Here is a 10,623-nt window from a genome sequence, read left to right as displayed (position 1 = left end):
TAGTGGAAAACGAACACTTTGATTTGCTGATGTTTCTTTCACTATTACTTGTGCAGCACAGCACTGCTGCCTGCTTGCTGCCTGCTGCAAAGACAAACATGGCCCAAAGCACTTCAGGTACTTAAAGCTTCTGGAAAGATGAATTTGTAACCTTCTTTTCCCAACCGAAACTGCTTTCTGACCTGCTTGAAGTAAATGGAGTGAGTTACAGAACACGTAACTTGCTACTCCCTGGAGCAACCTCTGTCCAGCTTCCAGTGGTGCTCCTGCAGGCCACCTTTTAGGCAACAACAGCTCTTGCATGCCCTAAAAGTGACAACTAAAGATACAAATGCAGTTATCTGCAAATAACCATCACAAACCAAGCCAGTAAACAGAGACGATGCTTCCAAAAGCTTCATCATTTCACTTTGATAGCATTTAAATGTCACATTAAATATCATTTCTAATCTATTTCACTATGACAGTTTGTTTACTCCCCTACCCCAGCGACACTGCCAGGAGCCAGCGCTTACTGTCTGCTTACTGCAAGCTTACACCTTCGGGAAGTGGGATGCGATTTCCAGTTCTCCTCCATCACCTTCCTCCTACTTCTTGTAATCTGGTTTCTGCAGAACAAAACCCCTTGGCTGTCGCTGCAGCGCTGGCTCCATGTCCTGGTGCTGAAGCATGAGTCTGCAAAGTCAGCCACTGATTCAAGAGATACCACATTGCTGTAGGCACTGCACAGTGACCCACATTTGGGTTTTTTTCATGTTAGAAAATGCTGTGTTTAACTTCACCATCTTCTGAACGTTGTGTTGTGGCTTCTTGATGAGGATTTTGTACAAGGCAAAGCTGGAATAGGACTGGAAAGAAGAAAACGGGGGTTGTTGAAACTTAGGCCCTCAAAACTGATGGGAGAGACCTGGAGGTGTTTGTATCACCACAATTAAAGCGTCCACTGGACCATGTGAGTTCTGACACTGGTTCTTAATGTCATGATCCCATTCTCTCCTCCACAAAACCTATGGCTCGGTGCAGCCAGGACTGCCATAGGGGTGAACTTGGCCTTCCGTTGCCAGGACAAGGCATGCTGAGTGCGGTAGGGAACCGTGGGAGAAGGAAAGTCAGCCGTGAGCTGGGAATCACCCAGAAGATTGGGTATACCATGGGGTGTACCATTGGGTGTACCATGGGGTATACCATGGGGTATACCATGGGGTGTACCATGGGGTGTACCATTGGGTATACCATGGGGTGTACCATGGGGTGTATCATGGGGTGTACCATGGGGTATACCGTGGGGTGTACCATGGGGTATACCATTGGGTTTACCATTGGGTGTACCATGGGGTGTACCATGGAGTGTACCATTGGGCTTACCATTGGGTGTACCATGGGGTGTACCATGGGGTGTACCATTGGGTTTACCATTGGGTGTACCATGGAGTATACCATGGGGTGTATGATGGGGTGTACCATGGGGTGTACCATTGGGCTTACCATTAGGTGTACCATGGGGTGTACTATTGGGTTTACCATTGGGTGTACCGTGGGGTGTACCGTGGGGTGTACCATGGGGTGTACCATTGGGTTTACCATGGGGTACATGGTGCCAGGGGTGGATGAATGCAGCTCGGTGGGAACCTTCCGCTCCTCCTGCCTGCCTCCGCAATGGCGCTGAGGCAGAGCTGTCACCTGTGTACTTGGGAAGGCACAAATTCAGCCCATCTGGAAGCAGAGACCATGGTTCCCCTTTCCTCCAGAGCCAGGAAAGAGAAGGGAACGCTGCCACAGACACTGCAGCCCCTGTAAGTCTGAGTTATGGCAATCATCTATCCCATGCCACGGGGGTGGAACTGGTGATCTTTAAGGTCCCTTCCAACCCAAACCATTCCCTGATTATAGCCATCGGCCATACCTGTTTCCATTGATTCCATCCATGTCCACCGGTGCCATCCTGTGATGGCCATGGCTCCAGCCTGTTCCGTTGCTCTTCCCTTTGTGTGTGGTGCCTGTGGGCAACCAACCTTGGCACACTGCTGGGAAAGGAGGAAACAAAGAGGAAAAAGCCATGGCTTTGGGCTCAGAAATGTGCAGTTCAGTTCTCCCTGGGGCTGTGCAACGCATTGACGTCACTGAGAATTAGAAATAACAGTTTAAAAAAGGTTAAAATTCAACTTTCTACATTTTCTAAAGGAATTTAGCGTTCACAGCTATTTACAAGCCTCTAAAGGGGTACAGGGTGAGGTCTGGGGCTCAGCTTGCCCGAGCCAGGGCAGCCCTGTGGGGTGTTGGTGTGAGCGGAGCCATGGGGTGCCCCAAGCAGTGTCACCTCTGCTTGCAGCAGTGCTTGGAAAAGGCTTTTAGGAACTGGGGGGAGAAATGAGCTATTTTAGAAAGTCAACCTTTTCCCCACAGAATTCCCACTAATAACACACTCGAGCCATGGTGATAATCGTCTGCTCAAGGATGAGGTGGTTATTGCTGGTTTTCTGATGTCCTCTGTCATGGTTCAACATGTGGGACAGCATGGGATGACATGGAACAGCATGGGATGGCGTGGAACAGGGTGGGACATTATGGGATGGCAAGGGGACAGTGTGGGACTGAATGGGACTGCATGGGATGACATGGAACAGCATGGGACAGTACGGGATAACATGGAACAGCATGGGACAGGATGGTACAGCATGGGATGACATGGAACAGGATGGGACAGTATGGGATGGCAAGGGGACAGCATGGGATGGCAAGGGGACAGCATGGGACTGAATGGGACTGAATGGGATGGCAAGGGGACAGCGTGGGACTGAATGGGACTGAATGGGATGGCAAGGGGACAGCGTGGGACTGAATGGGATGGCAAGGGGACAGCGTGGGATGCCATGGCCCACGGGCACAGCCCTGCGTGGGGCTGGAAGGCGCGACACCGAGCCAGGTGCTGCAGGAGTCGTCCCCACAGGCTGGGATATGTGCTACAGAGCTGAGCAAGTCCTAGCTAAACCCACACACCCACACGGCAGAAAACCCCCTCAGCCGCTTCTTCCTTTACATGCAAGAGGTTTTTTTTTCTTGTCTCTGCAGATGTTGAGGATCTTGATAAAAGTTTTGAGGTTTTTCTTTTCTCTCGGGTCTGACTTTGGCGGCCGGAGCTCACCGGAGCTGCTGCTCCTATGGCCAAACAGTGCAGAGTTCTGCTGCTCCCCTCCAGCAGCAGCCTGCTCCTTCCCCAGAGTGCTGCCATCACCCGGGATGCCCTTTCCCACCTGAGCACAGGGCACTGTGGTCCTGTCGTGCCCCTGAGGAGAAGGAGCGACAAGGGAGGAGAGGTCCTGCAGATCAGGAGGTGGTTGGGGTGCCCTGGAAAGCAGCACCAGGGTGCTCCTACCTCCATCCCCTGATGGTGGAACCCCCAGGGCAGTGCACATTCAGGTGCAAAAGCAAATATCTGCTTCGGTGTCACTTCTTCCCCTGGGTTTCTAACCTGAGCGTGATCCCTGAGGTACAGCCGCCGGACACGGACCCACCTGGATGACAAGGCTGGTCTGGCCGCCAGTGCTTGGCTCCAAACTCAACCATGGGGTCATGTCATCCCCTACAAGTCATTGACATCCAGGGCAGGAGCCCAGCAGGCATCCAGCCACACACATCCCAAGGCCAGTCCTTCTGCCTAACTGCTTGTCTTTTCCATTGTGGAGACAAGGAAAGCTTTGCACACATTCATCTGCTCATGGCTTGGCTTTGCTCATGCAATGTGCACGGTTGAGTCGTGCACATTCATGGCTTTCCGCATGCAGCACGTTACAAACACTCAATAGTAAATAGATCCTCAAACATCAAAGAGCAGTTCTCAACTTCTCATCCCGGTATCTCTCCATCTATCAATTAGGTGATTAAGATCTGCATGGTCGCTGACACAGCGCTGGTGAAGGGCGAGAAGCCTCTGCCATCATTACATAATGCCCTTCTTTGGGGCAAGGGCACTTCCCACCGTCTCGCCCCATCAGCACAGGAAGACACCTATATTTGGCAGCCCATGGAGATGCTGGTCCTTCTCCGCTCTATAAAACCCATGCTGTGCCCAGCAGCGAGGCAGAGGGGCCCCGGCCAGCCCAGCACACAGCAGCAGGATGCTCCCCTGGCTGAAGGCTGCTCTCGCTGTCCTCTCCCTGCTCCAGCTCGTTTCTTCCAGACCACTGATGAATACCTCTCCCAAGCTCAAGCTCTCAGAGATCACCCAGCGCATCCAACTGCTCAACTCCGGAGTGCAGGTAAATGCTGCTACGCCTCCTGGCTTTTCTTTGCTTACAGAGCAGAGGAACATTATTGACCATGATAACAGTGATGTTCCTTGGTGCCCAAGGCGCTGCCACCACAGGGACCAGTGCCCACCCCTGGCTCAGTCTGCTGCATCCCACCTCCAGCTTTGGGCACTGGTTTCGGCCTGGACTTTGTGTGCTCAGCCCTTGACTTGGTGGTACAAGAGGCTGCTGATGCAGAGTGTATGAGGGTGACAGTGACAGGGACATGGCGTCCTGGTGCAATGTGAGCTGCTGGGGGGGCCCTGCTCTGCTCTGGTCCACAGCACCCACTGAGCACCCAGGCACCCTCCTGCCCTTCCACTTTAAGTGCTTGCAAATGCTGAGCAAACCCAGGTCCCACCTTCCCAGGAGCCTGCTTTGAGACAACTTGATGCATGATGCATCTCAGTGGTGGCAGCACCCAGGGTGTATCCACACCGTGTCCTGCAGAGAGGGATGGGGACATGGTACCTCTTCTGGTGCAGGGCACAGCTCCTCAGGGATGGTCTCATAATGGTGATCTCGTAATGATGGTCTTGTAATGATGGCCTCCTAATGACAGTCTCTTAATGATGGCTTTCCCTTGTGCTGCCTCCCCAGGTCCCCTGCAATGACACCCGAGTGGCACAGGTCGCCTTCACGGACCGAAAGGTAAAAGATGCTGGAGAGGTGGAAAACGCAGCTGTGATAAACACAGACGTAGCCAGCACCATCCTCACCGCGGTGCACAGCCCACGTAGCAGAGGTGCTTGTTTTAGTCACTGAGCAAGAGCTGCTCAAGTGCAGACACTGGGGGTGATGCCGGCTGCACCCCAGGACCTGTCTCTGTTCCCAGCTCCCCCCTTTGGGCCCGAGTCACCCCCCAGGGCTGTGATTGCAGCCATATAATGAAAGAGCCTAGGGAATCACTGCGAGACCTCCCCGCGGTCGTGGACACCAGTCAGTGGCATTGACTTAACTGAACTGCACGGTGCTAATGATTGCCCCTGGTTTACAGCTGTCGGAGCAGGAGCTGCTGTGCCAGGCTGCCGCGGCGCTCACCAGCATCACGCGGTGCAGGAATGACTATGAGCCGCTCATCACCAACCTGCAGAGCCTGCATGGAGACACGGTAAGCAGGACCTGCAGCCCCCAGCCCCGGGTGCCCCCGTCCCCCTTCACCCCACACAGCCCCAGTTCAGTGCCAGCCCCCATATGCACCCCAGGACTGATCAAGCCCATAATGATTATCTATCATGGGGCCAGACTTGGCAATTGCAATGCTGCAGGGTAATTTGCCTCCATGGGAAGAGGGTGAATGCCCCCACCAGCTCTGGCCGTCCCCACACCAGTGACCATGGGGGTCAAATGCTGAGCACAGGGGCCAGGCACTTGTCCTGAGTGAAGGACAAATTCCCAGCCTCCTTGGGCAGCATCTCCTAGTATCTCAAAGCAGCTTCCAGTATCTGAAGGGGGCTACAAGGATGCTGGAGGAGGACTCTTCATCAGGGACTATAGTGATAGAACAAGGGGTGATGGGTTCAAACTGAAACAGGGGAGATGGAGGTTAGATATAAAGAACAAGTTCTTCCCTGTGAGGGTGCTGAGGCGCTGGCCCAGGGTGCCCAGAGAAGCTGTGGCTGCCCCATCCCTGGCAGTGTTCAAGGCCAGGTTGGACACAGGGGCTTGGAGCAAGCTGCTCCAGTGGAAGGGGTCCCTGCCCGTGGCAGGGGTTGGAGCTGGAGGAGCTTTAAGGTCTCTTCCAACCCAAACCGGGGTTCTGTCTCCACAGTTCTGTATTATTTGTTGCATTGTTCATATAGAGGCAGAGGCATTGGAAACAAACCATGCGCATGGGCCAGCAGCCTGGCTGAGCTGCTAAATCCTGCTGGCAGCTCTGCAGTGACTCTTTTCCCTCCCCAGCGCTGCTCCCTGAGCGATGAGAACGAGATCTACCTGCGCAACTTCTTACCGGAGCTGGGCAACTTCACCCAGGGGATGTACAGGCACCTGGCCACGTTGTCTGCACCGTGATACAGGAGACCACCGCTGCCAGCCCCGCGCACAGGGACCGTGCTGCTGGTAGCTCTGAAATAGGGTTTGCAGAGGTTTTTGCTCCTCACTGCATGCGCTTCCTCAGCTCTGCCCCAGCCCTCCTAAGCCCAATGCAATCCTAACAGCAAGTCCCAGCGGCAATGCCAGGGACCCGGGATCACACAGCTCTGGTGGGAAATGTTCCCTTCCGGGCAGGCGCTGGGCATCTCCTAAGCTTTCCACCCAGTCCTGTGTGTTAGACCTTGCTGAAGCTCTGCAGGAGAGGTCTTGTCTGGATAAGGCTGCCCTTGGTGCTCCCTTCGCAGCCCTGCGGCTCTTCCTGCTGGCACCAGGAGGGATGAGACCCCTCGGGAGGGCTCCCATTCCCTGGGAGTGATAAGACTCCCCTGGGAAGGCTTTGCCCATTCAGGGGGAGCTGAGCATCACGCCTGGATGGGGCATCAGAGGAGGCTGAGCTTCTAATTCGTTCACCTTCTCCTGCAGCTGCTACCAAAACCAAAACCAGGTTATCTGCTTCCTGTTCCTCCTAATGAAGGGAGGTTCTTCACAATCACCCTCTCTTCCTAAAGAGATTGAAATCTAAGGCTGAAATGGTGCATTTTTCACTAACAAGTTACTACAGCACGCAGGGGGGTGGCTCCTTGTGGGAGCAGAGCTGGGGAAGGGCAGCATCCGAGAGCAAGGGCCAAGAGGGGACCAGCAGAGGGAGGGGGCTGCCAGGGCTGTGCACTCATCCTTGAATGGGTCTTCTACATCGCTAGTGGGCATTTAGGATCACAGAGTTTGAAGTTATTACAAGTGAAGGCTGGGAGAGGCTGTGGGACAGCTCTGGACCTACCGGGTGCTCATTGGCATCACACTTCTGGGGTTTATTTATTGTTCTATTTTATTTAAATAACTTATTTTTATACTGCATAATCTGAAGATTAAAGGCCAGAAAAGTCCTGGCTGGTGAAAGCTGTTCTTCACCTGGGACCCACACCGTAAAGGAAAAGCCTCTCTTCAGGTCGTTTAAGTTATACAAAAGCAGGTCTGTGGAATAGTTGTATTTGAAATACTGCTACCTCATCCTTAGGGAACTCTCACTGCCCGATTGCCTTTCCATGACGAGTGATTCCTAATTTATTGTTCTTCCCTCTATTTAAAGTATTTGTATTATGACAGAGTTAATATATTCAAATTACACGTATTTGGATGCTTCATTTCAACCTTGCACTGATGTTATTAAAGTGTCTCAGGGCTTAAGCAATAAACTACTGACAAACAAGCTCCTGCTTTATGCTGTTCATTCCCCTCTTCTTACCCTCAGCACTTAATGGAGAGCATCATGGGGTGCTGCCTCCTTGTTCGGTTGGCACGGGGTGGAAATGGGGTGGGAAAGGCTGCATTTTTCATAGGATCATAGAATCGCAGGCGGGCTTGGGTTGAAGGGACCTTAAAGCTCATCCAGTTCCAACCCCTATCACTGGGAGGGACACCTTCCACTAGAGCAGCTTGCTCCAAGCCCCGTCCAGGTTTTGGGGTGATAAACAGCAAATCGACCCTGTTTGCCACTGAAAGCAAGTTTTCAAGAAAGCAAAAGGCACCAATGAACCCACCTGTTTTGTGGTGTAGGAAAACAAGGGGAGAAAGGAAGGGCTGGAGGAGAGGGGATGAGCTGCGGCAGGTACAGGGGTAGAAAATAAACAGGCAAAACAGCTGCTGGAAAGCATTATAAATGCAGGAAACCGCAATAAATGCACGTGATGGGGTGTTAATCACAGCCTTTGGATTTGCTCTGGATGCCCCTGAGCCCTATCAGCACCAGCGCCACGCATGGTGGGCAACAGAAAGGTACGAAACCAGTGGCACATCCCGGCCCCTGCAGCCCAAACTTACCTGGGCACAAGTGATGCCCGCTCACAGTGCCTGCCCTGGGATGCTCCAGGTCTGGACATGGAACACTGAGCTGGTGGTGGGAGCTTTCAGTGGAGCCCAGGGTCGGTGGCTGCAGGGACGCCGGCAGGATCCTGTGAGATGGGAGATGCTTCAATCCACAGAGCACGAAAGGGAGGAGGAAAACGGAGAACACGTTTCTGCAACAAGCACCTTCCTTTAGCAGGGGAAATGGCAGCAGCTTCATCTATGAAGGATGGCTGGGAGGAAGGCAAAGCCGGGGCTCTAGAAGCATCCCTCCCATCCCACACGGACCACATGGAGCTGGGGCCATCGCCCCTGCCAGCAATGGAGCCATTGCTGCGTCAGCTGCATCCCACCCTCGGGAAAGGATGCGGGAAGAGAAGGCTGCTCCATCACTGCCCTCTTCAACTGAACAGGGAAGAGAAAACACAGCAAAAGACTGGTGGGTCAAGATAAGGGCAGGGAGAGATCACCCAGCAGTTACCATCACAGGGAAAACATGACTTGGGGAAATCAGTTTATTACCATCAAATCACAGCAGGATAATGAGAAATAAACCCAAATCTTAAAACCCCTTTCCCCCACCCCTCCCTGCTGCCCGGGCTCAACTTCACTCCCTCCTCCCCTCCTTCTACACTGACCTTGAGGTCTGCAGGGCTCCTGCTCTCACATATTCTCAGTCCTCCCTTTGGCTGCTGCTCCACAGACGTTGTTTCCCCCCTTTCTTACTGTTACCCCAGAGGTGCTGCCACCATCGCTGATGGGCTCAGCTGCGGGTCCATCTTAGAGCTGCTGGCTTTAGCACTGCTGGATATGGGGGACACTTCAAGCAGCTTCTCGCAGAAGCCACTCCTGTAGCCCCTCTGGCACCAAACCCTTGCCACACAAACCCAACCCAACTGGTGGCTTTCCCATCACCAGTGATGTGGTTTTCCACCATGATTCAGCCCGAGTAGCTCAAAGGTTATTTTTTTCTGTTAATTTAGCATTTTCTGTTCATCTACTCCAGTTTTAGAGCTTTACGCCACGATCACTGGGGAAATCACTCTGCCTGCGGGATGGGACCACACATCCATCCCCTCTTCCAGCATCCACCAGGGAGCCTCCCACCACCACCCATCCCAGAGCAGTGGGGCTGCTCCGGGCATCCCAGCAGGGAGCCCGGCCCCATGGCCACCATCCACTGAGGCCACCACCTCCGGTGCTTATCTGCTGTCCATCGAGATGGTGCAGGTAGGAAACGCCAGCCCTCCACCGGCAAATCCCTCACAAAGGTCTTTCTGAGTCAGTGGCACCAACTCCATCAGGGGCATTTTGCAGTTAGACAAACACAATCACTCAGTCTGGCTGCTCCCGGATCAATTGAGCACTCGCAGCCTCTTATCAAGCATCTGATGGCAAGTTGCTATTTGAGTTACAAAAATACCTATTAGTTATTACAAAACTCCGAAGTTTCCCAGCTCAGCTCGTGTCTCAGCATGATTTCCTGCAGTGGTGCTGGTCGATGGTGAAGCAGAGCCCATGGCCTGAACCTCGCTCCCAAGCGGGGCAGGACGGGATGATGGGGAATGAGGTTTAGGCCATGGAGTGATGCTGCAGCTCACAGAGACGCCGGGTGCTGGAGTAGAGGCACAAAAGCCGTTTTCCCACGTGAGCAGCAGCATCAGTGCCACAGGACCACGGTGCCCCAGCTCCCTGCCCATCACCACATTGTCCCATGCAGCATCACGCTGTTTCGGGGTCCCATTTGGCCAGGAGGGCCCCCAGCTCTCTATAACCCTCAGCCCCAGCGATGCCCTGCTCCTACCCAGGAGGTGTTTGTGCCCCGGGCCCCTGCAGCCTCTGCTGCGCTTTCTGTTTCTCCCCAGCGCAAGGTAAGATAAGCAGAGACAGAAAATCACACGCAGATGAAGGATGCTTTGCATGATCTGGAGATATTCAAATGAAACACAAGGTGGAAGAGCTCACAGGATGGATAGAGAGAAAGAAAAGGCAAAGCTCCGCTATCGGAGCGTGGTCAGATTCGGTTTGGCTGCTTTCACCTCACGGCGTAGAAAGTGTTGGGATACCTAGAAATGAAGAATCCCCAAACCTGAGAGGTTACACACTTGTCTCGTACGTGACCTGACTCCTACCAGCGTTATCTTAGGGTGGAAATTTCCTACGTTGAAACGTAATGCAAGATCAGAAGAAAAGCTTGACTTTTACACCAAAGACCTGTTGTCCTAATTGGATGGGAGCAACCTTGGAAAGTGCAGGTCAGAGAAAAATGAGATTTTTCCTACAGGTTCAGCAATTTCACAGCCATAAATTGAGATGGTTCTTCCAGAAAAGCACACCCAGGTATCGAGCACCAAAATATCCAGAACCTGCAGCACAGGGTTCAGTGCACACAGGCCATGAG

This window comes from Psittacula echo (assembly GCF_963264785.1).
Source record: "Psittacula echo genome assembly, chromosome: 11".
In the NCBI taxonomy this organism is placed as follows: Eukaryota; Metazoa; Chordata; class Aves; order Psittaciformes; family Psittacidae; genus Psittacula; species Psittacula echo.
This window is presented reverse-complemented; position numbering follows the sequence as displayed.